This window comes from Gossypium raimondii, chromosome 6 (genome assembly GCF_025698545.1).
Source record: "Gossypium raimondii isolate GPD5lz chromosome 6, ASM2569854v1, whole genome shotgun sequence".
In the NCBI taxonomy this organism is placed as follows: domain Eukaryota; kingdom Viridiplantae; phylum Streptophyta; class Magnoliopsida; order Malvales; family Malvaceae; genus Gossypium; species Gossypium raimondii.
Window position 1 is genome coordinate 9,654,777 of NC_068570.1, and position 11,365 is coordinate 9,666,141.

An 11,365-nucleotide genomic window follows, 5' to 3' on the forward strand; every position below is an offset into this window, starting at 1 on the left:
AAACAACATGGAAAGAATGGAAGAATTAATCATAGGGAATGGATTGAAATAGAGAGTTTAAGAAAGTCTGATTGATATTGATGAATAATGTGAACCCACGGGAGTTGACCTCCTTTATAATCAGATCTCTTGAAGAAAAAAAATAACTAAAATCATGAAAACCTAAAGGAAGCAAGACCTAAAACCTAAATAAAGAATCTAAGTTAATACGTTTTGTTCATAATGTGTGCCAAAGGAGTCTACTTGTAGCCTTTAAGTAGTCATCCTCCTTAACCCTAGGTTAGCTGAAATTCTCAAGCTTTAAGTTCGATTGTGCTGACCAAAACACCTCTTCTTTGTGTTCTATTCTTGTCACAGAGTTGATGTCGTGTTCTATTCTTGTCACAGAGTTGATGTCGCAAGGACCTGCGTCGCGACATAGCAACCAGTCTACTCCTCTGTAGATGTCTTCAGGTGTATGTCGTGACACCCTCAGCTTGTGTCGCAACATTGAAGGTAGTTTCTCACTTTCTCTATTCTGTTCTGACATAGAATCTCCCATGTTGCGACATAGCGTCTAGTATTGACCCGAAAAGCCTTCTAATGGTCTCTCGCAGGCTTGTGAAATGCGTTAGCTCTCCTTTATGCCTCATTCAACCATAAAAGACTTAATGTGCACATTTTATTAAATGAAGATAAAACTAAAGAAACTTAATTAAAACATAATGAAAATGCCTGTATTCAATCTCCTTAAATGTGAAAACTAGTTTAATTTGTTGCACCGAATCATGACAAATCAAGTTCCTCATGGCATTCCTAAATAATATATAATTGATGTAAAGAGAAAGTATGCTAATTAAATTGAAAATATAGAGTAAATGGAAGAGCCTGATTATATTGATATTAAGCATAAATCTGCAGAGTTGAATGATTTCACAATCCAAATCTTTTGAAAGAAAATAACAAAAAAAAAGAAGCTAAACTCTAGAAACCTAGGAAAGAAAACGAAACTAAATCTAAAGCAAGAAACTAAGTTAATGAAAATGTGCCTTTACCATGTGACAAACTAGCCTATTTATAGCCTTCAGGTGGCCGTCATCTTAACCCTATGTTAGTTGACATTCCTGAGCTTTAAGTTTGATTGTGTGGACCAAAATGCCCCTACTTCGTGTTTAATTTCTATCCCAAAGTCAATTTTGTGACACACCAGGACCTGTGTTGCGACATAACAACCAGTATTCGTCCGCCAACTCAGTCAATATACACTGAGGTGCTCCCTGTAAATTTTCTCTGTCTGTATTGGTCCAACACCCATCGTGCCATTCTACTTGTGTACGATTGTCTCTCTCTCTAAACTTGCCTATTACGCCTCCTTTAACCACCGATAATTTATTTCACAAATCATAACTATTAATTATTTGTAGAACCACATAACCATGCAACCATTTTAGTTTGTGCTTAGCGTTCTCGCTTTGTAGTGAGGTTGAGAGTGGTGGATCAGAACTTGCCTTTTCAATCTGCTTTAACCACCGATAATTTTTTTCGTAAACCATAACTATTAATTATTTGTAGGACCACAAAACCATGCAACCACTTTAGTTTGTCATTAGTGTTCTTGCTTTGCAACAAGGTTGAGAGTGGTGGTTCATACTTACTGCTCATTATGTTTCAATCTATCTCCCCAATCAAGAATGGCTTTTCAGTAGTACTTTTTGAAGTGATGATTTGCAAAGAATCTTTCACTACACCACTTGGATTCTGATTCTTTGGGCTTTTGAATTTGTCCATCTAGTTGCAGATAATTCTCTTGAATGGTTCTTGTAAGAATCAAATATTTCATACGGCCCCCAGCTCGATGCCTATAGTCATCAGTTGTCCAGTTTGAGTGAGGCCTGCTATGTGGTCATAAGTCCCGGTAATATAATTTTTTTTCCAATTTTTCCCAACATCTGGAAAATTCCTAGATCATAAAACTTCTGGGGTGCCTGGTTTAGAACTAAGGACATGCAAAGGATAGTCAATTCAGGCTTATCATCTAGGACTACTAGTTTTTCTTTATTTTGGACTATGAATTCTTGAATCAACAGACATTCTTCCACTAATTTAGCCCTAAATATCATTGTCTTTATTGGTGGGTCTATGTTATACTACTATTCTGTTTTAGCCTTATCGGAAGAACCCAAAATTTCTGAAACGATGAGTTTCATGCCTATACCCTTCATCTGTTCACTAGTCATTTCCTCTGCTAGATCTATACCTCCTCTTGTTGCTGCTTTGTTTAACTTATCTAGATATTCTTATGTTTGTTGAGATGGATAGTAGTCTAGGAGTTACCTTCCTACGCAAGCATCTATAATGGTAGTCTCTCCCTCGCTCAGTTTTGGACTTGACACATCTTGATGCCTTTCTGAGCGTATTCTAATATCCGACTCTATTTTATCATCTTGGGGAAAATTTGTGGTCTCCCCTCGAAGTTAACTTAATTCAAGCATTAATATCGTTGGTTCTCCTGTATTTTGCAGTCCTCGTAGACCCACTATAAGTAAATATCAACACCATAATCTAAATCTTCTTCTAACCACATATAATCGAAATTTTCCATTCTCCTATTGACCAGTCTCATTTAGTTCTTACACTTGTAGTCCTTATTCAGAATGTGCACTAAGGTTTTCCAAAGAAAAATATATAAGTAATAGTGAATTTAGTTGAATAAGTTAAAGGTTGTATCTATAAGCTAAAAATTTCCTATTTAGTCTTTTTGAATAGCAAAAATTAAAATCAAACTAGTGACGTTGCCTCCCCGACAACGGCACCTATAGCTTGACTAACGCCGGATGTACTAACGCCCAGAGTGTGAATATTGCAGTAAAAGATATATCGATGACGCGGTATCCACAAGCATACCAGTCCAGTTGTAATATAGTTACAACAAAATAGTTAAGTGCCCCGATGATCGTACCCTAGGGAGGCTAGTGCTAGATCGATTCTAACCTAAACACTAAAAGATATAATTAGTATTCTAAATCAGTTATAGTACAAAAACATAATAAAAAGAGTTTTTGAGAAATAATAAAAGAAAGAAAGAAATAATAAATCAAGAGATCATAAGATAAAACAAATCAAATCTGATTATGGGTGATTAGCTCGCTTCGGTAATCTCTATCAACTGTCGCTTCGGGTTCCTCATCAATCAACTAGTCACAATCCTATTAGGATCTTTCGATCTTCTACTAAAATAACAAGTCAATGAGGACTACTTATCTTCCAACCTCACAGTCCAAACTGGATTGGGGTAAAAGTGTTCACGGATAGGCCATACCAATTTTGGCTTAATTCCTACCTCGATGACTTCCTAGGGTTGTCAGGCCTAGGGTTCTAGGTTCTTCCTTTTCAAAATAGCTGATCCATTAAGTAACCCTATAAAACAATTAACAGATCATACCTCCACTCACTAATCCCCCATAGAAGGATTAGTACCTCATGCTTTTCATAAACAATATAGAAACGATATAAAGATAGAACATGACGAATGAATCAAAGTATAGATTTTAAGAAAACGCCTAATATGTATTAAGAATGAAATGAATTCAGAAATTTGATTGTTTCTACAAATCAGTTCTCTTGAGATAGAACAAAGAACAACTGAAAATAAATCTAAAACCTAAGAAGAAAGAAAAACTAAACTGAATTTAAAAGAAAACTTCTAAAATAAGTAATTAGTGTGTTTAACATGTGACAACTAGGCCAATTTATAAATTTTAGGTAGCCGTCGTCCTTAATCCTAGTTTAGTTGAAGTTCCTGAGCTTTAAGTTTGATTGTGCATACCAAAATGCCCATTGACTCGTGTTAATTCCATTCCAAATTTTTTTTCACGACACACTAGGAACTATGTCGTGAAATAGGAGTCAGTATACTCTTCTTGGGATATATTCAGGGGTATTTCGTGACACCCTTCGGTCGTGTCACAACATGGAAAATAGTTTTGTGATTTCTCCATTCTGCTCCCTATGTTGCGACATTAATCATTTCATGTTATGACATAGTGACCAGTATCAGTTTACTATGCCCATTAATATCCTCCTGCACATTTACAAAGTTCATTAGCTCACCCTTATGCCTCGTCCGACCCCTAAGGTCAATAAAAGACTCAATTTGCACATTTTATTAACTTCAAGCTCCGAAAGTGTGGATATTAGTTTAATTTGCTATATCGAATTACGGTAGATCACTGAGTTTAACCCATGAATTGGTTGTCTTGCTTAGATGCCAGGAGAATGGAAACTATAGCATTCGGAAAAGCTAAGCAGATAAGGCGAAGAAGCGTCAGGTGATTTTCTACACACCACCCTGAAATGTTAAGTTGAAAGTTTGCATCGGTTTATAAGTGTCTACCATCCTAGTTCAATATGTATCATTCTATAGTGTTTATTCATAAATGTATATATTGCATATGTAATACGAAAAGTGGTCTTTTTTAGGATTAGATGAAGTTAGGATGGCAAGAACGGGTGATTCTGTAAGATATTGTCATAAGGTGTTGTTGTGTACACCTATGATGAGCGCAGCTCCGGTCCTTACGAAAGGGACACTACGGTGTTTGAGCATCAAGGTTAGGACAGTGAATGGAGGTATGGATAGGATGAACGAGAAAAGTAAATGGAAAGATCATGGCTAGGCCATGGGTCCAGCTAGAGACTATGCGCCAAAAATGAGTAAGACCATAACTAAAAGATGCTATGGCATTGTCATAAGAGTGTGTAAGACCAAAGTTGAAAGATGTTATGGAATCATGATAAAAGTGAGTAAGAAAATAGTTGAAAGATGTTATGGCATCATGATAAAAGTGAGTAAAACCATAGTTGAAAGATGCTATGACATCATGACAAAACTAAGTAAGACCATAGTTGAAAGACGCTATCGCAACATGTGAAAGCACACCAGAATGGCTAAATAGGACTACGACCATAGCTGAAAGACACTATGGCATCCTTTAGTAGTCCACTGGAACAGTAAACACGGGGTTATATCCTGCAATACCATAGCTGACAAACTCTATTGCATCATCGATAGTTTGCTAGGATATTAAAAATGGGGCAGTCTACCGGGACATTAAATACAAGAAAGTTCATTAGGACAGTAAACATGAGATAGTTCGTGAGAGAAATAAACACAGGGATCCCAAGGTGTAGAAAAATAGTTAGACTATGGAAACCAATGGAGTCCTCCAAGACATTAAACATGGGGGAAGAATATGTAAGACCATGGCTCGGCTATAGCAGCATAATGAGTCTATTAGGACAATAAACATGGGTGGAAAATTAAGACAATGATTGTGGGAAATCCCACAACTAAGGAAAAAGGGTTGGAAGAAAAGGTAAGTAATGGAAAATGATAGTTAGCAAGAAGACTATTGGGAAATCAATTGAAAAAGGAAAAAAGAAAGTAGAAAGGTAAACAATATACTGAAATAGTAATCATAGAAGCCGGAAAGGTATAAGGATGGTAGCCCGATGGGAATTAGTCATGTGAATTGCCGCGCCAATAATGCTTGGTGTATAAGTATGCTAAAGAGAAAGTAAATAAAGGATCGCAGTAAAGATACACTATTAAGAACCACTGGGAGATGCTTAGTGAAACTGGTAGGTTAGAGTTAAGATCATAAGCACTCTAGCCAAAAGTGACTTGGAATAAGAGGGGTTAGTTGGGGACCCAGGATAGAAAAGTAATAAAAGGGATGACACCAGTATTTCAGTCAAAACTATTCCTGTTTAAGGGAAAATCGTTAATGAAGTGTTAGCCAAAGGGCTAGTTTTGTGCGGATGCAGTATGAAAGATAAATCGTGAACCCCAATGACCACTCTGTGATAGTTGGTTGAGTATGATAGGTTATAGTGACTCGTAATAGGAGGGTGTGCCATGTTTTAGGGTAATGTAATACACCTAAAGTGGATTACGTATAAGTAGTTCAACCACTAATTAAACTAAGCAGACCTTGGTTCGCTAGAGTAGCAGCGAGCAATAAGTTATCCTGACAGTTGGAATGCCAATAAGTCCTTCAAGATTATGGTAAGAGGAGGAGCTGCCCTAGACTAACCAAAATTTAAATAGATGTCCATGGGGAAATATTCAAGGATAGATGAAGCTTAGGTCAAAAAACTACCTTATAAGAACATGATGCCAATTTCTCTTCTACCATAGTGAAGATCATATTGGATAGATAATCTCTTTGTTCACCAACCATCACAATCTCTTTACTATCAGCCGTCTTCAAAGTCACTCTCTTAGCAGTGCAGTCTAGATTGATTTGTTGTTCAACCAAACTATTCATCCCCAAAATTAAATCAAATTCTTTGGAAAGTAACTCCATCAGATAAAAACACCTCACCTTGAACTTCTAATGGACATCTACTACAGATATTATTTACAACCATAGATTGTGTTTAGGGACTAACTACAATTTCCTCTAGATGTCACGACATAAGCAGTGGATGTCATGACACTGACTGTATACATGAAGTATTAACAAGCTGAGGTCGTTTTGGTCCCAACAATGAAATTTAATGTAAAAATGTCAATAAAACTACGGCAAGGGACGACGACCAACCCTAATATTATCAATGGGCTTGGTCAAACACTTGAAACACAAATTTTCTGTAACTTAGAATTTTCCTTTCAGTTTAGTTTTCAATTTTTAGTTTCTTTTATACTTAGGATTTCTTTTCGCTTTTTTTTTTTTACTGAATAATCTAACTTGTGGATTCAACAAACTATTTAAGGATTTCGTACTTCAATTGTTGGAATACAAATAAATATTTCTCTTTACTTTTACTCTTGATTTATTTCTCATGTTTACTTTATTCATCAAGTTTATATTTTTATGGGATCCATGAGAAACTATGATAAGTTATCAAATTAGAAAAAATCGGTTGTTGAGTTAAAAGAATTCACATCAACAAGAAATAAATAGGGGAATGAGCTTTTCAACGAATATGAAATTAATGATTCAAGCTCAATTATTCCTTTTTCTTTTTCATTTTTTTTCTTTTAATTTGTTTTAGAACAAAATAAAATTTAGCAATTCAAATAATTATGCATTGTTAGGCAACTAACCAAATCAAATTTCAATGAAAAGTGAGTCAACAAAAGGTATAATTTACAACATAGATATGGGTTACGGGTTATAAGAAAAAAATGTGTTAGGATCAACGGGGTTTACTAAGGGCTAATACAACAAGTGTCTCAACATGTATAACCGAAACAAGTTCTAGAATAACAAATCAAGTCGACATACTTACAACCAAAAATAAAATGACCACGAAATAAATAAATGTTCTATAGGCTCAAAAGCTCAAAAAAAATTATGGTTTGGATGTCAAACTTGTAAATTTAAAATTTCAAAATAATATTTCAATTCAGCAAGACAACCTAAAAGAATTTTTTTTAAAAAAAAACAACTAATCATGCTTGACTCTCTCGTGTTTTAAAATATAAATCGCACAATTCACAAAAAATCCACAAATAAATCCCAAAACAGAATTAATACAAACTCTAAATTAAAAAAATTTAACTTCAATGATAAGTGTGAGAAAATTACTCAAACACAAACAATAATTCAAGGATTTTATCGTATAAAACTATAAACCTCCCCACACTTAATATGTACATTGTCCTCAATATACAAACAGATATAAATGGAATAAGCTCATTATCAAAAGGGACGGAGAGAACTCAAACTGCCTTGACTTTGGATGATTTCACCAAAATAGTGAAAACCAGAATCGTAGGTGATTCTAATGAAGTACATTATCCGAGAAAACTAAGAAGAAAATAGACAAAAATAAATAACATAAAGATATGACAAAAAAACAATTGAAAAAGCATAAAAAATGCATCATAAAATAAAATAATATAAAAGATATCAATTTAGAAAATGAATAAATAAATAAATAATAGGGCTTGGAGTATGGAGGAGCAAAGGAACAAAAAGACAAAAGAAAAAAAACTAGCTTTAAAGAGGAAAAAAAAGTACATTGCCATGTGAGCCACATGGCCATGTGGCCAGGCCATTAGAGCCACACGGTCGTGTGGATAGGCCGTGTAGAATAGGCCTTGTAGAATCACCTAGACCATGTGTGATAAAAAAATAGGTACAAATAAGCTTACTATCCACACGGCCTAGGACACGCCCGTGTGTCCAGGCCGTGAGTCCCACACGGTCGTGTATGATGATCGTTCGCTTCTCCCACACCCATGTACAGGGCCATGTGAGTCACACGATCATGTCTCTAGCTCGTGTAACTCTTTGTGCCCATGTGGGTTAAAATAAAATTGAAAAAATTAGCTCTAGTATGCATTCGGCCATATGAACCTTTTGTTTTATTTTTTTTTCAATTTTTTCAATTTTTATTTAAAAAAAACAATCCAAATTTTTTTCAATATTTTTTATAAATTTTCAATTAATTTTTAAAAATAATGAAAGTAAAATAAATAAATAAAATAAAAACACTTAAGCTACCTCCCAAAAAGTGCTTATTTAAAGTCTAGGCTAAACTTCCCTTTTTAAGCTAACAGTTATGGCGGATCTTGGAGTCGAAGGTCCTCTCTCTCGTTGTCAGTATTACCACCAAAATAAAGTTTGAGACTAAGAATGTTTACGTTGAATGTGACATAATTAGGGTGTGTTACCTCAATGGTTCCATATGGAAATACATTTTGTACCATAAATGGGTTCGACCCTTTTGACTTAAGCTCTGAAGGGAACATTCGTGGATCTAATTTGTCTGGCAGCACTTTGTCCCCAACTTTGAATTGGTTTAGTCTCTTTACATGCACCTCATGGTGTTTCTTTGTTACTTCCTTGTGCTTTCTCGGTTTCTCATCTGCCTTCGTTCGCCATTCATCTAGTTCATTGATCTACACCATTCATTTTCCAATCATCCTTTGATATTTTTCACCTGGAGATGGATATAGTTTGAACACGTATTCATTAGTAAAATCTTGTAAAGAATCTCAAGCCACATGATTACTAACATTAACAGAAAAATAAGTATCCTCTCACTCCCCAGGAACTCTAACAAAATCACATGCTTGCAGAGTAACCTTTTCATCATCTACACTCACCACAAGTTCACCATTACCCACAACAATAGTAGTTCTTGGCTAAATATTGTCGACCTAAGATCATGGTTACCTTAATATCCTCATCCATATCCAATATAAAAAAATCAACAGAGAATATAAATTTATCAACTTTAACAAGTACATCTTCAATAATACTCCTAGGATACATAATTGATCTATCATCTAATTGAATATTCATCATAGTGGGTTTTGGTTCCCCGAGACCAAGTTGTTTGAACATTTTATAAGGCATAAGATTTATACTAGCCCCTAAATCAGTCAAAACTTTTTCAACATTTAAGCTACCAATAAGACAATGAATAGTGAAACGCCTGGATCTTTAAGCTTGTTGGGTAGTTTGTTTTGTAGAATGGTCGAGCAATCCTCATTGAGCTCCACAGTTGACAAGTTGTCTAACTTCCTTTTATCTGTTAACAACTCCTTTAAAAATTTTGCGTATTTGGGCATTTGCGAAAGAGTTTCAACAAAATGCAAGTTAATATGCAATTTTTTAAAAAGCTCAAGAAATTTACCATATTGTTCTTCTATGCGGTCTAGCTTCAAAGCTGTCGGATACGAAATTCATGGTTTGTATTCTCTAACCATCAGTTTATACTCTTTCTTGCTTTCCTCAACCCTATCATTTTTCTTAACAGCTTCTAGATTTACCTTCTTTTCAGGCTTAACTAACCCTTTCATGCTTCGAACAGTAATTGTGTGGACTTACTCCTTTGGGTTAGTTTCATTATTACTAGGTAAACTAGTTTAGCAAGCTATCCAATATGATTTTCAAGCCCTTGAATCAATGCTTGCTGATTTTTTAGAGTTGTCTCAATGTTTTAAAATCGAGTTTCAGACACTAAAATAAATTTAGCCAACATCTCTTCAAGGTTCGATTTCTTTTCTTGCTAATAAGGTTACTAAAAACCTAGTGGGGGTTGTGACCTTCGATTACCTTGACCACCCCAAGAGGAATTTTGATGATTCCTCTATCCTGGATTATAGTAGTTGCTATACGGGTTATTTTGAGGCCTAGAATTGTAACCCATCACATCACATTGCACTCCCAAATTCACTTGCTTAGAAAAATTCAAACCATCTATTTTTTTACCAAGAGCTTTAACCTGATTTACTAACATAGAAATTGCATTAATATTAAAAACACCGGCTACTTTAATTGGTGTCATTCTCATAACTTGCCACTAATAGTTATTCAGTGTCAGCTCCCCCATAAACTCTTAAGCCTCAGGTGTCTTATTATTCAATGTTCCGCCAGCTGTTGTCTTATTAGTTGCCTAGTCGAGGGATTCAAACTGTTGTAAAAGGTTTGAACTTGTAACTACAAAGGTAACCCAGGATGAGGGCACCTTTTCAAAAGATCCTTAAATCTCTCTCATGCATCATATAATGTCTCCAAATAAATTTGTGCCTAAGAAGAGATGGCGTTCCTCAACCATAAGAAACTCATAATAATCCCCAAAGAAATCAAAAGGGAGTATTCAACCTTGATGGAAATCTGCTTCAAAATCTGATTTAATGGTGTTTTTCAAGTTGTTTTCTTGAGTATTCTATGACTGTTCACTCGGTCTCATCATTCCCAAAAAAACTCTAAAAATTGTATTTTTCTACTGTTCGAAGTGCAATTCACGAAATCGACACGGCCTTCGCAAATGGTCTAACCCATGTAGCTCTTGTAACTCGCTCCAATTTTCTAGTTTTTGCTCATTTTTCACTCTTTTTTCTCTCAGATGCTCTCCTAAGTATAAAAACATTAATTTAAAGGATTATGAGCATAAAATTCACCATTAACATTGAATAATCACCTAAAAACGCATTAAGAATGGGATTAAAACATGTTACTTTTAACACTTATCAAACTAATCCTCTTATGGGGGATTAGTGAATGCATCTGGGAATAATTAATTTCTATGTAGGGTTTCTTAGGGATCAATTTTTTAGGATTGGAAGAACTTAAACCCTAGGCCTGACAATCCTAGGAAGTCATCTAGGTGAAAATTAACCAAAAATTGGTATTGTCTATCTGTGAACCCTTTACCCCAATCTAGTTTGGACAGTGAGGTTGAGAGATAAGTAGTTCTTGCTAGCTCATTAGTTTAGTGGAAGATTGAGTGATCCTGCTAGGTTAGTGGCTAGTTGATTAAGCAGAACCTGAAATAGGAATTAGTTATGACCACCGAAGCGAGTTAGTCTCCCATGCTTAGATTTGATTGAGTCACATATTAGTTCTCTAGTTTTATTATTTTA

General features: G+C 35.1%; 1 non-coding gene across 1 annotated transcript; it reads left to right on the top strand.

The window, feature by feature from the left end:
* Positions 1-10,449: 10,449 nt before the first annotated feature.
* LOC128042151 (small nucleolar RNA R71) lies at positions 10,450-10,557 on the top strand. The gene has a single exon (XR_008197357.1). It is a non-coding gene; the product is annotated as a small nucleolar RNA R71 (small nucleolar RNA).
* Positions 10,558-11,365: the final 808 nt, after the last annotated feature.